The sequence below is a fragment of the Saimiri boliviensis genome, chromosome 7 (assembly GCF_048565385.1).
Source record: "Saimiri boliviensis isolate mSaiBol1 chromosome 7, mSaiBol1.pri, whole genome shotgun sequence".
In the NCBI taxonomy this organism is placed as follows: Eukaryota; Metazoa; Chordata; class Mammalia; order Primates; family Cebidae; genus Saimiri; species Saimiri boliviensis.
Window position 1 is genome coordinate 115,659,155 of NC_133455.1, and position 12,741 is coordinate 115,671,895.

General features: G+C 35.0%; 1 protein-coding gene across 6 annotated transcripts in view; it reads right to left on the reverse strand.

The window, feature by feature from the left end:
- Positions 1 to 12,741, reverse strand: part of ATF7IP (activating transcription factor 7 interacting protein) — a 134,844-nt gene that overhangs the window by 74,634 nt on the left and 47,469 nt on the right. The window contains exon 1 of one of the 6 annotated variants that reach the window (XM_010345111.2): positions 6,255 to 10,934. The exons of 4 other annotated variants lie outside the window; for them this stretch is intronic. The gene's annotated coding sequence lies outside the window, so the exon portion shown is untranslated. Of the gene's footprint in view, positions 1 to 4,689; positions 5,059 to 6,254; positions 10,935 to 12,741 lie in introns of those variants that run through there. One more of the 6 variants, XM_074403264.1, reaches the window with a different exon arrangement.

The following is a 12,741-nucleotide window of genomic DNA, read 5'->3' on the forward strand; positions in this document are numbered from 1 at the left end:
ACATTTGCAACCAAGCATATTTAGAATGGCAAAACTGTAAACATATTAACCAAATATTACCATTAAGAATGTATTTCATACACTGGGAGAAAATATTTGCAAATCATATGCCTGATAAGAGACTTTTATCTTGAATCTAGACTTTCATATCTAGAATACAGAATATATATTTATATAGAATACAGACTTTTATATCTAGAATATATAAAAACTGCTATAATTCAATAATAAATCAAATAACCCAATTTTAAAATAGTCAAAGAACTTGAACAGACATTTCCAGAAAGAGACTCCTAAACCAAAAGTCCATAAGCAATAAACATCATTAGTCATCAGTGAAACTCAAGTCAAAACCACAATAAAATAACACTTCATACGCACCAGGACAGCTACAATCAACGAGAATGAGTGTTGCCAAGGATGTGAAAAAACTGGAATGTTCATACAATGCTAGTGGGACTGCAAAAAGGTGTAGCTGCTTTGGAAAACAGGCAGTTCCACAATATGTGAAATACAGTGGTGTCATATGACCTAGCAATTCCATCCGTAGGTATATACCCAAAAGAAATGAAAAGATATGTCCACACAAAAACTTGTACACAAATGCTCTATAAAAGCACTACTCATAATGGCCCAAAACTGGAAATAACCTAAACGTTCCATGACTGATGAATGAATAAAAAAAATGTGGCATACCCATACGAGAGAATATAATTTCAACCATAAAAGGGAATGAAGTACTGAACATGCTACTGCATGCATAAGCCTTAAAAACATGCTGAGTGACAGAAACCAGTAACAAAAAGGCCACATACTGAATGATTCAATTTATATGAAACGTCCTGAGTAGGCAAATCAATAGAGACAGAAAGTAGATCAGTGACTACCCAGGGTTGAAAGGTTTTGGAGAAAATGAGGGGTAGCTGCTAAAGGGTACAGGATTTCTTTACAGGGTTATGAGAATGTACTAACATTGATTATGGTGATGATTATACCGCTCTGTAAATATGCTAAAAATCATTGAATTGTACTTTAAATGGGTAAACAGTAGATATATGTGGTTATATCTCTAAAATAAAGCCACTATAAAAAAAACTAAAAACTAAATACAAAGGGTGTGTGTGTGTGTGTGTGTGTGTGTGTGTGTGTGTACTCTTCTCTTTTATTGGTAAGTTGTGCTAGATTTTTATCAATTCGATTTACTTATTAAAGCATGAACCTTTATCTTGGCTGATATTTCTCAGTTTACCTCTACTTCCTTGTTTTAATTTTTTTCCTATAATATTTATTATTTCTTTTCTCTTACTTTTTTTTAGAAAGAGTTTAACATGCCATCCTTTTCCCTGAGATTCAAGCTTAAGTATTGTTTTCAATCTTACTTCTTTTGCAATGTATGCATATAAAGCTATACATTTCCCTCTAAGAGCTACTTTAGTTGCACCTCACATTTTAATGGGTCATTTACATTATTCTGTTAAAATATTTTCTAATTTCCATCATGATTTCTTCTTTCATCTGAGTTATGTAGAAGTAGGTTTCTTAAAAAGGTAATGCATTCTGACCAAGCGAAGCTCACTTAGAAAAATACAAAGCTGATTTCACATTCAAAAATCAAGGAGTGTTGACCATCAACAAGCCATGAAGCATTCTGGCTATATTTCCCGCCCAACAGAGTGTACAACTGATGAGTTTTGCCTAAACAGAATGAATGTCTGGTACCAGGTTATTACTGACTGAATTGTGCAGCATCCCACACTCCACACCCCCAGAAAAAGATATTAGAGTCTTAAGCCCCAGCACCTCAGAATGAGACATTACTTGGATAGGGCCTTTACAATGGTAATAAATATAAAATAAAGGTACTACAGTGAGCCCTAATCCAATATGATTGATGTCCTTATAAAAAGGGGAAAATCTGGACAGAGACAGACATGCACACTAGGAGAATGCCACGTGACAATTGATGTTATGGTACCACAAGCCAAGCAACTGCCAGAAGCTAGTAGAGAGACCTAGAACAGATCCTTCCTCAGCACCTTCAGTGGGAGAATGGCAGTGACAACACCATGATTTCAAATTTGTAGCCTCCAGAACTCTGAGACAATAAATTTCTGTTAAGCAAAAAAGAAAACCACAAAAAGAAATCAAGCTATTTAATTCACCACATAAACAGAAGAGAGGGAGAAAATGAATAAAGGACTATCTCAACAAATACAGAATATTCATTTGACAAAATTCAAGACTGATGAGTAATTACAACTCTTTGGAAACTAACAATACAAGGAAAATTACCCAAATCTGATATAGGTTATCTACCTAGAAAACTAAAGATAGCATGTCTGATACTGACATAAGATCAGAAAAAAAACAAGGATGTTTCCAGTAACCATTTCCATATTAACATCTGGCCAGTGCAATAAAGGCAAGCAAAAGAGGGCAACAATTTGATTCTGAAGAAAAACAATGTCATCAACAATAGGAGAATAAAATATTAAGGACTAAGATGTACAGGAGGCAGGAATACTGTTTTCACATTGGATAGTCACTTACCATTACCATCAGCAGTAGGAATGATATGGTAGAATACACTTGCTTTGACCTGAGAAAGAAAGAAAGCCAGCCCCTGATGTCTGGAAACTCAACCGATACTCACAGTTAGGGCTCAATGTTGTTAACTGATCTGATGCTTACAGCTAAGCCATGTTGTTCTCCAGTTAGACATAAAACCAACTCAGAGAACATTCAAGTCAGACAAGGTCACTGTGCAACCCACAAAATTCCAAACATCCCGCCTCACTAGATGAGTGATGGCTACTTGTTCATCAATTACAGCTTTATTTTGCATTAGTCTGTCCTCCCTATATAGATAAAATTTATTGAGATACCCAAGTATATAAGTGTCCCCACTTCCTGATGTCACCCAACCAACGGTAAGGATCTACTTCCTTAATATCTCACCAAAATAACCCAAACTATACTCTACTATACACAAATCTAATACTAGGTTTTTTCTAATGTCCTCTTACTGATTGATGTGCCTTACAGTTTCCCCATAGTGAATACTGTTTCCCCCCTGCAACAAATAGTAAACCTGACTTGTTCAATTACAAGTGTGTTCCTGCTGGTCTTTGGCTGAAGGGCATAAAACAGTAAGCCTAGCCTTTTTGCTGGAGGCCAATTGTCAGAGAATTTCTGGACTGTGATACATTCTGTATTCATTCTCTCACTCTAAGCCAATTACTTAGAATGTATTTCTGGCCAGGCGCAGTGGCTCACGCCTGTAATCCCAGCACTTTGGGAGGCCGAGGCAGGTGGATCACAAGGTCAAGAGATCGAGACCATCCTGGTCAACATGGTGAAACCCCATCTCTACTAAAAATACAAAACATAAGCTGGGCATGGTGGCGCGTGCCTGTGGAGAATTGCCTGAACCAGGAGGTGGAGGTTGCGGTGAGCCGAGATCGCGCCATTGCACTCCAGCCTGGGTAACAAGAGCGAAACTCCGTCTCAAAAAAAAAAAAAGAATATATTTCTTAGTCTTTCTAGCCATTTTGTTTAAATTATATAACTAAATATTTAGAAAAATTATTCTTCATTTAAACAGAAACCTCAATACAAAATTGTAATAGACACTATGTTAGGAGTTTTTAATTACAGATTAAAATTTCACCCCTTCAAGGTTTTTCCCTTCCCAACATTACAAAGTTATGCTAACTGTAAAATTTTCTGCAAAAAGATACAGATACAATCATTGTATTTTGCTGTCACTTTTCCTTGCTGATTCCAAAACTACAAAATAATTAAATTTATAAGTAGAATAGTTACCCATTATTTCCAAATACTGGACAGCCATTCTTGTGGACTTTAACCTCATAATATCCACATTTCTCAGATATTATATGGATAGCTGGTAATTATTACCAATTGCATTAAAAGTAAGCATTCCTTTAAAAAATTCTAACTTTTAACAACCCAATTAAGAATATGAACTCCGTATACTGTTGACAGATTCACAGATTTGAATTCCCACTCTCCCGGGTAACCTACTGTGTGAGACTGGGCAAATTACCTAACATCAATTTCTTAGTTTCAGCTACCTTAAAAAGGGACTAATTCCAACACCTGTCACAGAGGTTGCCATGAGAACTAAATGAGATTCTATATATTAAGCACTTGGAATGTAATAAGCACTCAATAAACGTTATATCCATCACCATCTAAATATTCAGGATAATGTTTTTAGGAATAAAGAGTCTGAGACAAATTACTCTTAAACACCTTTGGTTTTATATACATATATATATATATATATATATAATCCAACATGTAAACACCTCACATTTAATATTAAATTGCCACCACCAAATATTTAATAAAAATAAATATAATTTAAGAAAAGCTGATTTTATCAATAAAATTGTCATTAACTTCAGTAATAATAAAGCACTTTAAAAAGAATTATAGAATAACTACCATCCATACCCACAAGGGAGCACACTACAGCCATTTACCAGATCTTACGGGTTCTAAGTATAATAAAAAACAAAGCAATAGGAAGAAGCATGAACAATCAGCTCGAACTAGTTCAGCCATATCTGTACAAGCCAATCAGCAGTCTGCTTTTAAAAATCTATTTTGCATTAGCAAAGCATATTTAACAAAGATACACATTAGAGAAGGGTGTGTTACCTGCAAACAAGTCTCCATGGCTGTAATACCAGAGCAAAACATTTACAAGGATCATTTTAATACAGTCACCTAGAACTAAGATGCCATTCATAAAACTATTCTATAAAATAAATGTTAGTATTTCAGGTGCCAACTCAAATCAGAAAGCTTTCACATGACTATAATTCATTTTCACAGAAAAAAGCATTGGTATTTTACGGCAGAAGATGTCTGCCATGTCTAAAAGTAACTGCAAAACATTATGAACTAGTTTCTCCTGAAAGTATTTTCTTCATGAGGAAGAGATTCAAAATAAAGTCTCTGTATATTCAAGAACTCTGGGAAAATACTATCACTACTAAAATCTTTTTCTATAGGAATTTATATTTAAGTAACCAGAGAAGGGTGTGTTACCTGCAAAAAAGTCTCTCTGGCTTGGAAATTTTTTTCAAATTTTTTGTAAATTATATTTTTGAATATTTTTAAGGAAAGCCCAACGAGCTTCTTCTTTAAATGAAAACATTAGTCTCTTCTCTGCTTCAGACCCCTCCACCCACTTCTTTCTAGCAAGAGATCATAGCAATGAAACAACAAAGGGAAGCTGTTTTTGTCTTAGCCTACAATCTGCCTGCTCAAAAAGCTCAAGAATTTAAATGGCTGTTCAAGAGCTGTTCACAAACTCAGCCAATCAGCAGCCAGCATCCTGATTCCTGCCCAGCAACAGGAGACAGACAATAAGGTCAGAAAAACATAGTTAAACAAAAGCTGGATCTGCAATACTTGAGTATGGTTCTTTGTTTGAAATAAGTAATCTAGAACAGTTTACATAAACTCCTAAATCCACACAACATGCATTAAATATTCCACACATATAAGTAAGATTTACATCTTTTATGCTATTTGCTTTAATAAATATTCATGTTTCAAGAAATATATATTAATATAAATTAATTTCCTACTTGAGGAATAAGTCAAACATAGACAATACATGAGAATATACTTTTCTTTACAATGCAAAATTCGAATGTAAATTTCTTTTTTTAAAATGCCATGGACTATATATACTAAAAATCTAGCAAAACCTTAAATCCTGATAAGTAAAAAAAAATTTTCATACCCATCTATGACTATTGTTACAGATTTCTGATTCCAAAAATTAATAGTATTCTGGACCCAAAGGATTACTATGGATAGTATTATGAAGTGTTGTGCTGTCTACTGCACTGAACTGACTTAGTTTAATTCATCTAATGAAATTTAAATGTCTGATTCTGTCTGATATTAAGTGGTATGAATACAATTACTACATCCTTTTCTCAACTGCCTGTCGCAGCAAGTTACAAAAGGTTATATGAGATGTCCTTTCAAAGCTTTATGTGGATTACAAAGTAAATATTCATGAAAGACACATTACACCATTCTATAGTTCTTTAAATAGGATTATAAAATAAAAATGGAAAATTTGTTATCAGAATTTTTTCTTCTCAAATTCACTACCTATTAAGTTTTCTTAATAAACAAGTTTTAAAAATAAACCTCATTTCCCCCCTTCCTTACAAATGAACCTTGTAATTTTTCAAACATACCCAAGAGGGAGCTTGCTGCAGCCATACTCTTAGTTTATATAATCTCCCCACAGGAAAAATAAATCAACAGCTGCTTCAATGTTTCAGTCCTGTGAGAGAACTGAAATTCACTGTCTGATTGGCTCAAAGCCGAAATAGTCTAAAACCAATCAGACATCAGTGTCACAAACCTTGCCCAGCAACAAGGGAAGCAGATGAGGGCAAGTGATCTATCAAAAATCCAAAGAATGTGAAAATAAAGGTGAACAAGGTGAACAATGAAATGGAAACATTAGGAATGTACTCCAGATGCGCTGTTTGAAAAACAGGTCTATACTAGGGTTTCTTTGATTAAATAAACTAGGGTCTGTACTGCTTTCCAAGAACAGACTTAACAACCCACGACTGTTGGGTCAAAAAGCATACACAACACATAAACAACACAAATGCTATATTAATTCAAAGTAATAATGAATATCTGATGAAGTATACTTAAAAATAAAACTAAAGCAAAAGCTTAGAAAACATTAAGCAAAACCTTTTAAGTGGACATGGCATTTGTCTTTAACAAAAGCATTCTAATTATATTCATGTTTTTGGCTGACAGTATAACATTTTTCTGAATGAAAATTTCATTTTTCTACTGAAAATAATTTTAATTCAAGTTTATTTTCATTAAATGGCTGAATTAAATATTAAATAATCACTTTATGCTGATAATTCCTAGCCTCTTTAGAAATGCAACTCTGCTATTAGAATCCCATTCTCAGCTGAAAACTAGGATTTTATTTTGCACTTCTAAATTTTGCTTGAGAATTTGCAATACTCTTGAAAATAAAATCATAAAGAATAGTGACTTGCAAAATAAATGCTAACAATCTGCTTTATTATTTATTGCCCATTAAATAGGGAATTTGACAATGCAACGTTTCACTCACTTTGATACTTATCTGCTCAAATTTAGTATAAAGATTTTAAATTTTTTATTTTAAATACGGTATCTCCAGGACTCCCCACAGATACCGAAATCTGACAATGTTCAAGTCCCTTATATAAAATAATACAGTATTTGCATACAACCTATGCATATACTCCTGTATACTTTAAATCATATTTAAATTAACTTATAATATTCAGTATAACATAAAGCCTATGTAAACAGATGTTATACTGTTAACATTATTCGCTACAGTTATCTCAACTGATATAAAATAATTGTCACTAGCTATCCTGCCATCTTTAAAAAAAAAAGTGGTAAAATCTGTTTATCAAATACTCATAAAGTCAATTAAGTTACTGAGTGATTATAATATCCGACACCTCAACAAATCAGCCTTTCTTCCTGTCACCAACCAAAATGCAGAATGCAATAACCCCAAACTAAATTGTAAAAAATAACCAACCACAAAAGAAATAGGGAGTTTGCTTTACCAACAATTCCCTGGACATGGCAGGAGTAAATCATGTCCTTAAAATTTTGGTTACATCGAAACCAGAATTGTCACTACAGTCTAACTTCTTGTTGCATTCACTGCTATATTTTGAGAAATTCCGAAATGGTCCACATGACCAAAAAGTTAGATACCTTAAAATTAATTCTCCAACTCGATTTTGGGGATCATTGTGTTACATGGGCCAAATAAAATTAAATGACCTGATTTAACAAATGTCATTTTAGAATACATAGAGCAAATTACACCCCCTTAGAAAACTGGCCAATTTTCCATCAAGACCCTACTAGCTTGCCAAACTCTATTATCCCTATGCAGAAAAGGTGCGAAGTTATAGAAGGTCTTGTATTTATCTCCACAGAAATTTAAGAAATCATTTGTCCAGAGCTGGGAGCAGTGGCACATACCTGTAATCCCAGCTACTTGGGAGGCTGAAGCAGTGGATTGCTTGAGCCTAAAGGGTAGAGACCAGCCTGGGTAACATAGCAAGACTAGGTCTCATTAAAAAAATAAATAACCAGCAGTAATAGAAATCATCTGTCCTAATGTACTTTTCACATTTTGCTTGGGTGAAGTAAAACACCCATATTGAGGTATGAAGAGATGAAAGATGTAAATCCTTCAAATGCCAGGAAATACTCTTATTTTTCTTACTAACCCAAACTAAAGACAGAAGCTGGATAGCTAACTTTCTGTGTCACCTTTTACTAGGTGATAATGCAGCAACAACAACAAAATTTCACTGGCTAATTAGTAACTATATTTTTTCATTCTAGGAGACCAGGCTGAAGAAACAGGACACCCTCATCCCATCTAGGTCTTGTGGCAGAGGGAAAAGTATTATATACTATATACTTCTGATATACATACACTATATATAATCTCTGATGTATACTGTACAGTATATATATATACACTCTAATGTACTGTATATATCATATATACAGTACATGATAGCTTTTGGCAGTACAGAGATATATAGTATACAATAGCTTTTAGCAGGGGTGTCCAATATTTTGGCTTCCCTAGGCCACAATGAAAGAATTGTCTTAGGTCACACATAAAATATACTAACAATAACTGAGGAGCTTAAAAAAAATCACAAAGAAAAAAATGTATAATGTTTTAAGAAAGTTTACGAGTTTGTGTTGGGCTACATTTAAAACAGTCTTGGGCTGTATGTAACCTGTGGGCCACGGGCAGGACAAGTTTGTTTTAAAGCTTTTGCTTAGACATGGTGTACATCACTTTCCTTCACATTCCATTGGCTAAATCCAAATTAATCATTAAGGGAATAGGAAGTAAAAATCTACCAAGGGGAAACACTTCACATCACATGGCAAAAGGTACAGATATATAATCCTCTTGCTGTAAAGCAGTATAATTGTAAAATATTATATAAACTATCACACTTTAAAATACACATATTCTAAAAAAGTGTGGCATAAAAAAAGACTTCTGAACTAATAAAACTAGGTTCTATTCCATGTTCTAATATTAGTATACAACCAGCATAGAATAAATCAATTTAACTCTATAGAGTTCAGTTTCCTCAACTATGAAACTGAAAAGGTTAGACCAGATGCTTGCTAAGTTCCATCCTAACTCAACTTTTATATTATTTTATTAATGTTTGGCTATACGGACACATATAATTCATTTTTCATTATGAAATAAAAATAAAGTGCCCTGTACGACACATAGCTTACTCCTCCTTCTCTATCCCTGACTCCTAAATGAAAAGATAAGCATAATCTTGAATTTGATGTTTATTATTCCCAACCATGCCTTATAAATTCCCCCTTTAATTAAGACCTTGAAAAACACCCCTTTTATTGCACACCTTGAAAGGAGAAAAAGAAACTTATGCTTATCCAGGAATAATTATATGTCAGACACTTAACGAAACATATCCTTATCTCATTAGTTTGTGATAATTTATATAATTTCAACTTTACGTATCATGTGAATTAATAAATCAATAACTATGCTGCTATCAATAACTACACAGATAGTAATTTTACTTAGTAAGGTAAACTAGACACCCAATTCAGTACCAAGTTGTTTTCTGCAGCACAGGCACCCTTCTTACACATTTCATCCTCTAAGTTTTGACACCATTTTAACAGAATGTTGAGCAATCATCTACATGTATCTTCCACGGTTGTCTTCTTTATCTTTTAAAAATGGAGATGTCATTTAAGATCACCGGTAAAACCTATCTATTCAGTAAATGGGACCTGAAACTAGACTCCCTCCCCAGTTTTACCAGCCAGCTGACTGCTTCAGTATTACCAGCAGCTTTCTAAGTATTTAATTATCTTATCCTTAATTTAACATAGCAATTAATAGCAGAATTCAGTCAACAAACTAAGAATAGAAGAGGATTTTCTCAACCTGATAAAGGGCACCAAAAAAACCCTACATCTATTATACTTAATGGTAAAAGACTGAAATTTTTCATCCTAAGATCAGAACAAGAAAAGATAATATGGTCTCATCCTTTAGTCAGCATTGAACTAGTTCCAGCCAGGAGAATTAGGCAAGAAAATGAAATACAAATCAAACAATTTTTGTTTGTTTTTTGAGACCTGGTCTCCCTCTGTCGCCCATGCTGGAGTGCAATGGCACAATCTTGGATCACTGCAGCCTCCACCTCCTGGGTTCAAGCAATTCTCATGCCTCAGCCTCCTGAGGAGCTGAAATTACAGGCATGTGCCACCATGGCTGGCTAATTTTCTTATTTTTGGTAGAGATGGGGTTTCACCATGTTGACTAGGCTGGTCTCAAGCTGCCAACCTCAGGTGATCTACCTGCCTCAGCCACCCAAAATGCTGAGATTACAGGCAGAAGCCACCACACACAGCCACGAGTCATACAATTAAAAAAAAAAAAAAAAAAAGAACGATTTTTATTTACAGATAAAAAAAATCTCGTGTATAGAAAATAGTATGAAATCAACTAAAAATTTATTAGAACTAAAAAGAGTTTAACAAGGTTAAGTAAGGCCAGACGCGGTGGCTCAAGCCTGTAATCCCAGCACTTTGGGAGGCCGAGGCGGGTGGATCACGAGGTCAAGAGATCGAAACCATCCTGGTCAACATGGTGAAAACCCGTCTCTACTAAAAATACAAAATTAGCTGGGAGTGGTGGCACAGGCCTGTAATCCCAGCTACTCAGGAGGCTGAGGCAGGAGAATTGCCTGAACCCGGGAGGCGGAGGTTGCGATGAGCCAAGATCACGCCATTGCACTCCAGCCTGGGTAACAAGAGTGAAACTCCGTCTCAAAAAAAAAAAAAAAACAAGGTTAACTATAAGATTAATATACAAAAATCTATTTTGTTTCTATACCCTTAAAACAAATTATCCAAAAATAAAACAATTCCATTTATAGTAATATCAAAAATAATAAATTTAGCCAAGAAGTACAAAACAATATTCTGAAAACTATAAAATATTGACAAAGGAATTAAAGACATAAATAAATGACACTGCATACTCATGAATCAGAAGACTCATATCCCTAAGATGTCAACATTCTTCAAATTCAGCTTCAGATTCAAGACAATCTCTATCAAAATCCTAGCTATTTTCTTTGCAGACACTGATAAACTGACGCTAAAATTAATATGAAAATGTAAGGGTCCTAGAACAACCAAAACAATCTTCAAGAAGAAAAATAAACTTGGAGAACTCATACTTCGTATTTTTATTTTTATTTTTATTTTTTTTGAGACGGAGTTTCGCTCTTGTTACCCAGGCTGGAGTGCAATGGCGCAATCTCGGCTCACCGCAACCTCTGCCTCCTGGGTTCAGGCAATTCTCCTGCCTCAGCCTCCTGAGTAGCTGGGATTACAGGAACGTGCCACCATGCCCAGCTAATTTTTTGTATTTTTAGTAGAGACAGGGTTTCACCATGTTGACCAGGATGGTCTCGATCTCTTGACCTCGTGATCCACCTGCCTCGGCCTCCCAAAGTGCTGGGATTACAGGCTTGAGCCACCGTGCCCGGCCCAGAAAGGGAATTAATGGGTTGTATGGTAATACCTTTAGGTATTTGAGGAGCCCCCATACTGTTTTTCATAGAGGCTGCAGCATTTCAGATTTGTAAAAGTAGTGCTCAAGAGTTCCAGATTTCTCATAACCTCACTAACATGTTATTTTCTATTGTTTTGTTAGTGACCATCCTCATGGATGTATGTGATATCTCACATATTTATTTATTAAAGTACATGTTCTATGCATTTCTTTTTTTTTTTTTTTTTTTTTGAGACGGAGTTTCACTCTTGTTACCAAGGCTGGAGTGCAATGGCGCAATCTCGGCTCACCGCAACCTCTGCTTGCTGGGTTCAGGCAATTCTCCTGCCTCAGCCTCCTGAGTAGCTGGGATTATAGGCACGCACCACCATGCCCAGCTAATTTTTTGTATTTTTAGTAGAGACGGGGTTTCACCATGTTGACCAGGTTGGTCTCGATCTCTCGACCTCGTGATCCACCCGCCTCAGCCTCCCAAAGTGCTGGGATTACAGGCTTGAGCCACCGCGCCCGGCCCAAATACTTCATATTTTTAAAAGTTATTACGAAGCTACAGTAACCCAGAGAGTATGGCACAACTAGCAAAATGACAGACATATCCCTGGATGTATCTTGGAACAGAAATAAACCCTCACTTTTACAGCAAATTATCTTAGATGAGGGTTACGAGATCATTCAATGGGGAAAGAATAGTATTTTAAACAAACAGTACTGGGAAAACTGGATAGCCACATGCAAAAGAATGAAGTTGGACTTCTATTTCTTGCCATATACAAAAATTAACTCCTATGAGTCAAAGACTTAAATTTGAGAGCTAAAACTAAAATGTTAGAAGTAAACACAGACATAAATCTTAATAAATTTGGAACAGGCAATGGTTTCTTAGATATGACACAAAGAGAAGAAGCAACAAAAGAAGAAAAAAAAGTTTAACTGAATTTCATCAAAGTTAAAACTTCCTGTGCTGCAAAGGAAACCACTAAGAAAGTAAAAAGATAATTTACACAATGGACGAAAATATT